The sequence below is a fragment of the Schistocerca serialis genome, chromosome 10 (genome assembly GCF_023864345.2).
Source record: "Schistocerca serialis cubense isolate TAMUIC-IGC-003099 chromosome 10, iqSchSeri2.2, whole genome shotgun sequence".
NCBI lineage: Eukaryota > Metazoa > Arthropoda > Insecta > Orthoptera > Acrididae > Schistocerca > Schistocerca serialis.
In genome coordinates, this window is record NC_064647.1 from 244,479,503 (window position 1) to 244,491,695 (window position 12,193).

At 42.2% G+C, this 12,193-nt stretch overlaps 1 protein-coding gene and 1 non-coding gene across 2 annotated transcripts in view; both read right to left on the reverse strand.

The window, feature by feature from the left end:
- The window catches only part of LOC126424723 (ATP-binding cassette sub-family C member 4-like), a 176,113-nt gene that overhangs the window by 57,255 nt on the left and 106,665 nt on the right, over positions 1–12,193 (reverse strand). The window lies entirely within an intron of this gene.
- Trnas-gga (transfer RNA serine (anticodon GGA)) lies at positions 9,575–9,658 on the reverse strand. Its single transcript is given in 2 exon segments — positions 9,575–9,609; positions 9,619–9,658. It is a non-coding gene; the product is annotated as a tRNA-Ser (tRNA).

Sequence of the window (12,193 nt, forward strand, 5' to 3'; positions counted from 1 at the left end):
TCAGCGTCATTTGACAACTGATACTGTGCACAGGCTGCTTCTGCACATTTCCACCAATTACAGCCGTCAGCCGTACGCAGCCGTTTTTCACACGCAAGCTTCCTCGTCGTCTTCATACCCTCCATCACCTCAGTCTATCAGCTCTCGTGTAAACCAGCAAAGAACTCCCTCGGTCCATCTGCTGCCCATTACCCCTGGATACACGTCCTGCTCGCATCCGTTTCACCTTTATTACGGTCATGATCACAACTTCTTCTCCAGGTGAGTCCCTCATACATTTGCTTGTATCCGTCATTTTACCAGCAATGTCCCACATCCATCTCTCACTGCGCAATCCTACACTTTTTGTATGTAAGGTTTTCACAAGGCCATGTGTCAGTAGTGTGGGTCCAAAGACAAATTACACATTAACAGTAAATTTTAGTTTCCAACCGCATGGAAACGTTAGCTTAAAGTACCCTGTTTATTTTCCCGAAAAAAAAATACGCGCTATTTTCATTCTTCAGTCTGTATCTTTTTCCTGTCGATCTGGTCGTTGTCGTTTTCAAGAATTTACTGGTTCTGTGACCTTGAAACTTGCCTGTCCATTTGGCGCTTTCATATGTTACCACGATATTTTGCTTCCAATATATCACGACAGTTGTCTCTACGATACTTGAAGCGTATAGACACTGCAAAGTACAGTTATCGGGTCACATTTTCGAAATCCCGTAATTGCCTCCCATTAAGAGACGAGATTTGCCCCAAAGGCGCCTACAATTTTATAGCGTGGCGCCGTGCTATGTCACCCATTGCCGTACACCAGAACAATCACGAGACTTATTCTGCCTGTTATTAATAGGAAACTACGTACACATTAAACAAATACTATGCCTGAAATATAGGAGACGACTGTGTTTATGAAGAAAACATACGAAGAACGTTGTTTTCTTACAGCAGTAACTTTTCAGCCGGCCGGTGTCGCCTTGCGGTTCTAGGCGCTTCAGTCAGCAACCGCGTGACCGCTACGGTCGCAGGTTCGAATCCTGCCTCGGGCATGGATGTGTGTGATGTCTTTAGGTTAGTTACGTTTAAGTAGTTCTAAGTTCTAGAGGACTGATTTACTTATTTTTATTTATTTACTTATTGTTCCGTGGGACCAAATTAAGGAGAAGTCTCCATGGTCATGGAACGAGTCAATACATGAAATTATAACACGATTGTAGAAACAGATAAAATGAAATATAAGAAACATATTTAGGCGACAAGTCGTAAGTTTAAATAAAGAAAATCAACAATGTAACACTGGAGTTTGCTTAATTTTTTAGCTCTTCCAGGAGCTGCTCGACAGAATAGAAGGAGTGAGCCACGAGGAAACTCTTCAGTTTAGACTTAAAAGAGTTTTGGCTACTACTAAGATCTTCGAGTTCTTGTGGTAGCTTATTGAAAATGGATGCAGCAGAATACTGAACTCCTTTCTGCACTAGAGTCAAGGAAGTGCATTCCACATGCGGATTTGATTTCTGCCTAGTATTAACTGAGTGAAAGCTGCTAACTCTTGGGAATTATCTAATATTGCTAACAACAAACGAGATTAAAGAAAATATATACTGTGAGGGCAATGTCAGAATTCCCAGACTATTGAATAGGGGCCGACAGGAGGTCCTCGAACTTACACCACATATAGCTCGAACAGCCCGTTTTTGAGCCAAAAATACCCTTTTTGAATCAGAAGAGTTACCCCAGAAAGTAATACCATACGACATAAGCGTATGAAAATATGCGAAGTAGACTACTTTCCGTGTTTAACTGTCACTTATTTCAGATACTGTTCTAATGGTAAATAAATCAGCATTTAGTTTCTGAAAAAGATCCTGAACATGGACTTTCCACGACAGCTTACAATTTATCCGAACGCCTAGGAACTTGACCTGTTCCGTCTCGCTTATAATATGCCCATTCTGTCTCATCAAAATATCGGTTCTTGTTGAATTGTGAGTTAGAAACTGTAAAAACTGAGTCTTACTGTGATTTAGCATCAAATTATTTTCCACAAGCCACGAACTTATTTCATGAACTACTGAAACGGCACAGTAGTTTCCGCTCTATAAGCAGCAGGTTTCGCTGCTCGCTCGCACCGGGGAATAGAAACAGAGGCGGCTCCGCCGCCAATTTTATTACACGACGCGGCCGGCCGCGGGTGCAACAGAACCCGTGTGGACGGGTGGAAAGAAATGTATCAGGCTTCATAATACGTATTTATATGTGAAGTGTATTATGCATTTCTTGCACGTGGATGTGAATCTGCAAATGAACTTTCCTAATCCTTCTCACACATTTCCGTAAAGCGTGGCCAAATCTTAGTTGGGAAGTAGTTCTGTAGTATAGTAGTGCCAACCTCACTCCTGGCTAGGGGATCAGAGAGACAGCACAGGCAGGTAAAAGTCAAAGACTCTCCAGTGTCACAATATTTGGGGTGGAGAGGTTGGTCACGGCCAAGTGGTTCGACCACCCCCTCCACCGGGGCCCAGGAAGACCTCCGGGTGCCCGCCATATTCTGGGGTTGTCACAGAAGATGGGTAAGTGAGCAGACGTGCCCTCAGTGCGTCTGTCTCAATGTTCACGCATGGAATATTTGAATATTTGTACTAATTCTTTTATTTCCAGCTTCCGATTGTGTAAGGTAATGAATGTGCTCGTTTAATTCCGGAAATTTGACCCCCTGCGTTAAAGTATCTGGTCCCCAGTTTGCCCGTTATCCTCCTCACATAGTGAATGTCCCATGTAAAATATTGGGAGACTTTGGTGGTATACATTTGGCCAACACAATTCCGTCTTACCCGTAGAAATGTGCGTGCAGATTGGTATATAATACACCAGAGATATAAGTTGTAAAATTGTAATATCTGTAAACTGAAACAATTGCTGCTATCGCTGTAAAGTCGAGTGATAATGTTTAAAATAAATAGAAAATCAACTGTCATCAATCTTTAACATACCTTAAAAATCACAAAGAAGTCAAGTTAAAGGAATTTATTTAAAATAAAAGCTATAGAATGCAGGGACCCATACATCAGCGTGTGAGCTCTCCAGCCCCTTGCCTAGTATCATACAGAAACGGCACGCTCTCCAGGTAGCGCTCTCAAGCTCCCCTCCCCAGTTATCCGTTGCGCAATTTTGATTCAGGGTTTGACGACATCAACTTTCATCTGGCGTCCCTAGGCAAGGAGGTAAGACGGTACACTTTCACTACATTACTTGATACTGTTCCAATACTACACACAAGATCCTTCACTACCAAGCTGGTGTCATCAGCAAACAGAAATATTTTTGAATCACCTGTAATACTAGAAGGCATATCATTTATATAAATAAGAAACAGCAGTGGCCCCAGCACCGATTCTTGGGGAACGCCCCATTTAACAGTGCCCCATTGGGACTGAACATGATTACCACTCTCAATATTGCGGAGAATTACCTTCTGCTTTCTGTTCTTAAAGTAAGAGGCGTACCAATTGTAAGCTACTCCCCTTACTCCATAATGGTCCAACTTCTGCAGTAATATTTTGTGGTCAACACAGCCAAAAGCCTTCGTTAAATCAAAGAAAACACCTAGCGTTCGCAACCTTTTATTTAATCCGTCCAAAACCTCACCGAGAAAACAGAATATAGCATTTTCAGTTGTTAAACCATTTCTAAAACCAAACTGCACATTCGACAGCAAATTATGTGAATTTAAATGCTCCAGTAACCTTGTATATACAACCTTCTCGCTAACTTTAGCAAACACCGATGGCATAGAAATAGGTCTAAAATTGTCAACATTATCCCTGTCTCCCTTTTTATAAAGTGGCTTCACTACCGAGTACTTTAATCGGTCAGGAAACTGACCACTCCTAAAGGAAAAGTTACAGATATGGCTAAGTACTGGGCTAACATACATGGAACAATACTTCAGTAGTCTGCTAGATACCCCGTCATATCCATGAGAGTTCTTGGTCTTTAGTGATTTAATTATTAACTCAATCTCCCTCTTGTCAGTATCATGGAGGAGCATTTCAGGTAACAGTCTCGGAACACTTTTTTCTAAGAGCGCTGTATGATTCCCTGTTGGGACTAGGTTTCTATTTAGTTCACCTGCTATATTCAGAAAGTGATTATTAAATACTGTACGTACATGCGACTTATCAGTAACATGGAATTCCCATACGCACTGATTCTATATCCTCGACCTGTTTCTGCAGACCAGCCACTTCCTTTACGACTGACCATATGGTTTTAATTTTATCCTGAGACTTAGCTATTCTATCTGCATACCACATACTTTTTGCCTTCTTAATAACATTTTCAAGCACCTTACAATACTGCTTGTAATGGGCTGCTGCATTTAGATTTTGCCTTTTTCTGACGTTTTGATATAATTGCCACTTTGTTCTACAAGATATTCTTATCCCTCTAGTCAGCCACCCAGACTGCCTGTCTGTGCTAGTACCCTGTTTTGAACGTTCTAACGGAAAGCAACTTTCAAAGAGCACGAGAAAATTCTTGAGAAAAGCATTATATTTATTGTCTACTGTATCAGCACTATAAACATCTTGCCACTCTTGTTCCTTGATAAGGTTTACAAGGGTCTCTACAGCAACTGGATCAGCTTTCCTAAACAGTTGATAACTATATTTAACATGTGTTGCAGCACAAAAATAATTTAGGGTTAAAATTTGTGCATCATGATCTGAAAGGCCATTCACCTTTTTGCTAACAGAATGCCCTTCTAGTAATGAGGAATGAACAAAAATTTTGTCTATGGTTGTTCTACTGTTCCCTTGCACTCTTGTTGGAAAGAATACGGTGTGCATAAGATTATATGAATTAAGGAGGTCTACCAGCATCCTTTTCCTTGCACAATCACTTATACAATTAATATTGAAGTCACCACATATAACTAACTTTTTGTATTTCCTATAAAGTGAACTAACAACCTCCTCTAGCTTTAGCAAAAATGTTGTGAAATCGGAGTCTGGGGATCTATAAATAACAACAGTTAGAAGTTTAGCTCCACTAAATTTAACCACACCTGCACAACATTCAAACACCTTTTCAGTGCAGTACTTTGAAACATTAATTGACTCAAATGGGATGCCGTTTTTCACATACATGGCTACTCCCCCACACCGCAAAGAGCTCCTGGAAAAGCTGCCAGCCAACCTGTATTCTGGTAAAGGAAGCCTCTGAATTATCTCCTTATTTGAGAAGTGTTCAGATATACCAATAATTTCAGAGTCAACATCTATAAGTAGTTCACTAACTTTATCTCTAATACCTTGTATATTTTGATGAAATATACTAATTCCCTCATTACTCGGATACCTAAGCTTTTTCAAAAGCGGTTCCTTTGTTATAGAGACTTCCCTTAAGCAGGAATACCTATCAGCTGACTTCAATCCAAAAAAGGTGCAGCTCTAACACCCACTACTGCAGGAATTTTCCCATGAGTGATCCCACCACCCCCACCTATGCTGTCACCTACAAGCTTTGCCGACCTCCCCTTCCCATACCTGTCGAGGTGCAGGCCATGTCTAGTGAACCCCGTCCTGCTGGTAGACTCCACTGACACCACTGAAATGTGACCCATGCTTTCTGTCATCAGCGCACCCCCAAGTCTCATTGACCACAGATGTTGAGTCCCATGGTGATCAGAGCCATTTGAACCATTTTTTTGTAACTTTTCACAATTTTCTCTTGTTTACAAGAAAAGAAAGTTTTATAGTTACCGTTGATCAGCAGTAGATCACTGCCGCGTTCTGGACTTCATTTGGTGCGGCGGTTTGTTAACAACATTCCAGTACTACTAAAGCACCGTTCACAACGTGAAATTCGTCTTGCGACTGCAGCGCGACTTGGTAGATCCTTTTCATGTCTGCTCCACCATTTTAAGATGCAATCATCGCCAGGGTGAAATATAGTAATCTAATTCACCTGCTGCGGAGGACTTATTGTTCTTCCAATCCTTGAAAAAATCTCTCTTTCTGGCTGGCGATGGCACAGCACTTCATGGTTCTTTTTAATAAACGAAAGAGTGAGAAGTAATACAAAACTGATGTAATCTGGAAACCACGAAAGTGTACCCGGAAGAAATGTGTTTTACGTTGATGAAGTATTATACCAACTATAATATTTCAGTTTCTCTATAAGATACTATGCACTAACAATACAAACGATTACGTTAATGGTTGCGTGTTGTGCCTGAAAAGCTTGCACACATTCGTCGCACAATGATAGGAATTTCCTGCTTTTCATTTGTGCCGAAAATATTGGGATACGGGAAGAAGGCCAAACGAACTTAGCAGTTTTATTTTTGGACGTGATTACAACCTTCTCACGTAGAAAACTCAGGTTTCGGTTTTTAATCCCCTGTATAACCTGTTAACAAATACAGGACTGCCAGTATATATCAGATAAACTTTTTAATTAAAAATCTATACTTTCCTCGTATCATAGTGGGACCTTACTTGCAATTACTGTAATTAAACTCACCTCACAGTCATTATCTTTGACAATGCAGATGTGTTGACTTTCATGAAATCAATGAAGAACTAACTGGACTATAGGTTCTTCTGTTGCCGACAAACTCATATGTGTTTTCTTTAAATAGTTTCGGGAAAACTAAAATTTTTCCTACAAGTTCATTGTCGTATCCCTGTAACTTGTAAGCAAAATTCTTTTCCTTCAGTAAAACAGCAACCTCGCTATACTGACTGTGTAAGGAATCTACTAGTATAGGGTACACAAGCGGTTCCAGCGTGTGCTGACCTCTTGTTTCAAAGATGAGCAGGGAGACGCTTTCCTTCGTGTACAGTATAACGTATTCTGCAGTGTTTATTGTCGCTGCGATATTCGCGGCATCATTTAACGATAAGTAACCTTCATCGGAAGCGTAGGTAAGAGCTGTTGTACAATGAGCAGCAGAAGAAAGCCATTTGTGATTTTCCGAAGCTTTTATTTCATTGGCACCCTGGTCGGAGGAAAAATAAAATATGCAACATATCTGGCGAAATGTTCCAGTCAGTCATTGTCTTTTGTATATTTGATTTGTGTTTGTGTAATGTGCTTGTCAGCGTCAAATTATGCACATCATCGCACGCGTTTGTCCACATATCATCTGTCGTAAAACGTGTTTTATGAAGTACTTCCTCAGTAAGCCAAAGTTTTATGCTGTTTCGAACTGCATCGGGCTGTCCTTTCACATGTCGGCTTACAGTAGAAGGATGGGCATGACATTTGAAACACAGACTTCTCGATGATGTGCATCTAGATTAATTAATTCGTGGTCTAGTTCTTTGAAACCTTCACCAGAAACAGAATTAAAAAGTGTCATATCTTTAGCACTCATTGGAACAAGCTTCAGCGTTATACCGTTTTTATACTGTCGGTATTCCTGAAGGACCTGTCCCTATACGGGGTTCCTTAGAACTGTGTTTGTCTGAATGAGACGTTCACAACTCGAACCACAGTTGTGTACATCAGTTTATGTACGATATGTTCCCATAGAGATTCTGTTTTCGTCAACAACAGACAGATGTTTATTCCATACGTTTTACATCCTCTCGTTTCCTCTGCGCGTACGCATTGGTCCCAGTCTTACTTCTTACTTCTTTCACTTCCTCACGCTGCGCGGTTACAAGCAGACAACGAACGTGAAGTCTGTGCTGGACGTAGTCATGCAGAGATAAAGACTCGTTTAACGTTTTCGGAGTCGAATATTGCCTAGATTTCAGTATTGGTTTGTATACTCAGCCAAAAGTAACTATACACCGTTCATCATAACAATAAACCTGATGTAAGCAATACACTATGTATTCCTCCGCGTATGCTGGAACCCCATTGGATTTCGTTTCACGTGGAGCGCAAGCCAAGCTGTCTCGAGTACAGTCACGTACGATAGTGAGAATACGTTTTATACTGCGCGTTACGCCCACATAGACTAAGTTTTACTGGCGCATTTAACTTGGACAGCACTGGGCAGGCAAGTGATCCAACTAACCTCCAGTGTTGTGGTCAGTTGTAGTAAGCATGTAAAAAGAGACGAGCAGAGAACAACATAGCTTTGAATGTCATTTAATTTTGAAACACGCCGTAATAACATATGGTAAAAGTCAGGCGATACGCTTGTTATGTGATCGGACGGAAAACAACAAATTCTCGATCTTAGTTAACATAGTGTTGCAATTAAAAACAAGAGTGATAAGAATTCCTGACTTTAACAGTGGTAATTTTTTGCATGGGCTATGTGCGGCGCAAAAGCGCACTGATGGGATTTTACCACATTGTTAAATATTGAAGCCACTGAAGGTACAACAGTCAGTCGTCTGGTAATCTCTGGACTCCTTCCATATCGGACTCCGAGGAATACATTTCAGTACTGCTACGTTGATAACGAGGCGATCAGCAACAAAAAATAAAAAATAAAAAAAATAAAAAAATAAAAATAAAAATGGTTCAAATGGCTCTGAGCATTACGGGACTCAACTTGTGAGGTCATTAGTCCCCTAGAACGTAGAACTAGTTAAACATCTACATCTACATCTACATCTATACTCCGCGAGCCACCTTACGGTGTGTGGCGGAGGGTACTTATTGTACCACTATCTGATCCCCCCTTCCCTGTTCCATTCACGAATTGTGCGTGGGAAGAACGACTGCTTGTAAGTCTCCGTATTTGCTCTAATTTCTCGGATCTTTTCGTTGTGATCATTACGCGAGATATATGTGGGCGGTAGTAATATGTTGCCCATCTCTTCCCGGAATGTGCTCTCTCGTAATTTCGATAATAAACCTCTCCGTATTGCGTAACGCCTTTCTTGAAGTGTCCGCCACTGGAGCTTGTTCAGCATCTCCGTAACGCTCTCGCGCTGACTAAATGTCCCCATGACGAATCGCGCTGCTTTTCGCTGGATCATGTCTATCTCTTCTATTAATCCAACCTGGTAAGGGTCCCATACTGATGAGCAATACTCAAGAATAGGACGAACAAGCGTTTTGTAAGCTACTTCTTTCGTCGATGAGTCACATTTTCTTAGAATTCTTCCTATGAATCTCAACCTGGCGCCTGCTTTTCCCACTATTTGTTTTATGTGATCATTCCACTTCAGATCGCTCCGGATAGTAACTCCTAAGTATTTTACGGTCGTTACCGCTTCCAATGATTTACCACATATGGAATAATCGTACTGGAATGGATTTCTGCCCCTATGTATGCGCATTATATTACATTTATCTACGTTTAGGGAAAGCTGCCAGCTGTCGCACCATGCATTAATCATCTGCAGGTCCTCCTGGAGTACGTACGAGTCTTCTGATGTTGCTACTTTCTTGTAGACAACCGTGTCATCTGCAAATAGCCTCACGGAGCTACCGATGTTGTCAACTAAGTCATTTATGTATATTGTAAACAATAAAGATCCTATCACGCTTCCCTGCGGTACTCCCGAAATTACCTCTACATCTGCAGATTTTGAACCGTTAAGAATGACATGTTGTGTTCTTTCTTCTAGGAAATCCTGAATCCAAAGTAACCTATGGACACCATACACATGTATGCCCGAGGCAGGATTCGAACCTGCGACCGTAGCGGTCGCGCGGTTCCAGACTACAGCGCCTAGAACCGCTCGGCCACTCAGGCCGGAAAACAAACAGTATTTGGTTATTAACTTTTCTCCAAACAATGTAATTGTGCAATGGTTTCTTAATTTCAGTAATCTTTTATAAAAGATCAATAATTAAGAATGTGTATTTTCTATGAAAACCAGAATTTTGCGTGCGATATGTTATTCGAATCTAGAAGACGGGTATTTTTCTTGATAACGATGGCCAAGTATGAGTTGGTTACCATATATCTGATGAGTTTCGCTTTTAAAGGATTTAGGTATTCAAACCGAACGAAAAAAATTTGTGTCCTCCGACGGGTTTCGAATTGTCACTCATAATTAACTACGAGTGAGAGTCCATGATGCTATCGGTTACGCCACACACCACATTTATCCTTCCTCCCTTATATTTAATTCAAACTGTTTCTCAAGAAAACGTCAAAGCTGATTTTATTCTGTAATCTTGTGAAAACATTAAGGACAACTTGCTTCTAGCCATGAATGGTGTTCCACGTACGTGTTTCACTACAAATCAGGAAGCAGTATCAACCACTTTCACGGTACGTACGAACAGCCCAAGTAGCGTTTAAGCCTGTTGCAGAGACTCTGACTCTACACGATTTTTGAAATAAAAACTACGTAGCTAAAAGGTGATTAAGAAAAACGTTGATGGCTGTTAATTCACTTTAAGATATTGTGGTGTCACCGCCAGACACCACACTTGCTAGGTGGTAGCCTTTAAATCGGCCGCGGTCCGTTAGTATACGTCGGACCCGCGTGTCGCCACTATCAGTGATTGCAGACCGAGCGCCGCCACACGGCAGGTCTAGAGAGACGTCCTAGCACTCGCCCCAGTTGTACAGCCGACTTTGCTAGCGATGGTTCACTGACAAATTACGCTCTCAATTGCCGAGGCGATAGTTAGCATAGCCTTCAGCTACGTCATTTGCTACGACCTAGCAAGGCGCCATTACCAGTCAATATTGATTCTGTAAAACATGTACCGTCAAGAGCGATGTCCACCAATTATGGATTAAAGTTAAGTATTCCAGAAGCTACGTACCTTTTTTGCTAGTCTCAAGACTCTGTCCTGTTGCAGACCTCACGCCAGCCTGCGTGAGCTTAAATGCGTGCCTTTCGGCTTCCCGTCATAGTGGATTGGCTGTCTTGTCAGTCCACAACAGTTGGCGACGAGAATTCTGCGTTCGTACCTATATTGCCCTGATTTACTTGTGTAATGGTTTCGCCACAATCTCCAGATGTACTGTCCGAATTTTATCGCTTGCAGAATCAGCAGACGCAGGCCTTATTGGATGCCCTTGGACAGCTCGTCCAGGGTCAACGTGCAATGTAAAACGATGCGGCAGCCGCCGCTCCACCGCTACCGCAGCCACAACATGATGTTGCACCAACTTTTCGTCCTTTTGATGCTGCACTGGAAAGCTGGACGGAGTGGTCACGCCAATTTGGATTCCATCTCGCCGCCTACAGAATTCAAGGTAATGAGCGGCAGCCTTTTCTCCTTTCCGCCGTAGGCGTCCAAACGTACCGTGTGATAGTGAAATTATTTCCCCGACGCGACGTAGCAACTCTGTCCTACGACGAAATTTTGTCTGCATTAGATGCATATTTTAAAGAATCAGTCAATGTAGTTGCAAAAAGGTATACCTTCTTTCGTACAAAACGTACGGCAGGTCAGACTAATAGGGAGTGGGTTGCAACTTTGCAAGGCCTTACTAGGGATTGTGCTTTTGAGTGTCAATGTGGACTCCCTTATTCAGATACAATGGTACATGATGCAATTGCACAGAACGTTTCTGATGTTCGTATACGAGAACAGATTTTGAAACTAGTCAATCCCTCCCTTCAACAGGTGATGGACATATTGAATCGGCAGGACACACTTGACTTTGCTCAGAAATCATTTGAAACTTCACCAGCCGTGTGTCACATTAACCGGCCCGCCGGGCGAGCTGCACAGAACAGTAAACAGCCCTCGCGCCCATCCGCGCAGCTGCCGCCAAGCTCTCCGCCACGTGTGCCACGCAAGCAAGCCAATGCAGTGCTAAAATGATGCCCGCGGTGTGCTACTAGACATTCGCGTGAGAATTGCGCGTCACGCCAAGCTATTTGTTTTTTCTGTAATAAAAAAGGACATGATCAGAGTGTTCGCCAGAAAAAGCTCAGATCGAACACTCACAACCATTCCAGGCCCTTTGCTTCGCGCCGGAATCAGAGTCGAACCAAGGATATTCCGGCTCGTGAAACTTCGCCCATGGACATTCATGTAGTTCATTCCACTCCGCCCAGTGCCCCTATCTCTAACAGTGACTGTGTTCGTCCCACAAATAGTGTGTGTCGACATCGCCGGAAATCCCGTCAAGTAGCAAGTGATTCTGTACCAGTGTCAGTTCACGTTGCACGAGACAGTCGCTCTTGTCGTCAGCAGGACAATAAAGTTTTTGTCGACTTGGACATTAACGGCAAAGTGATACCATTCCAGCTCGATACCAGAGCTGCAGTTTCACTAATCAATCGGAACACGTACAAACAGCTGGGCACACCTCCAT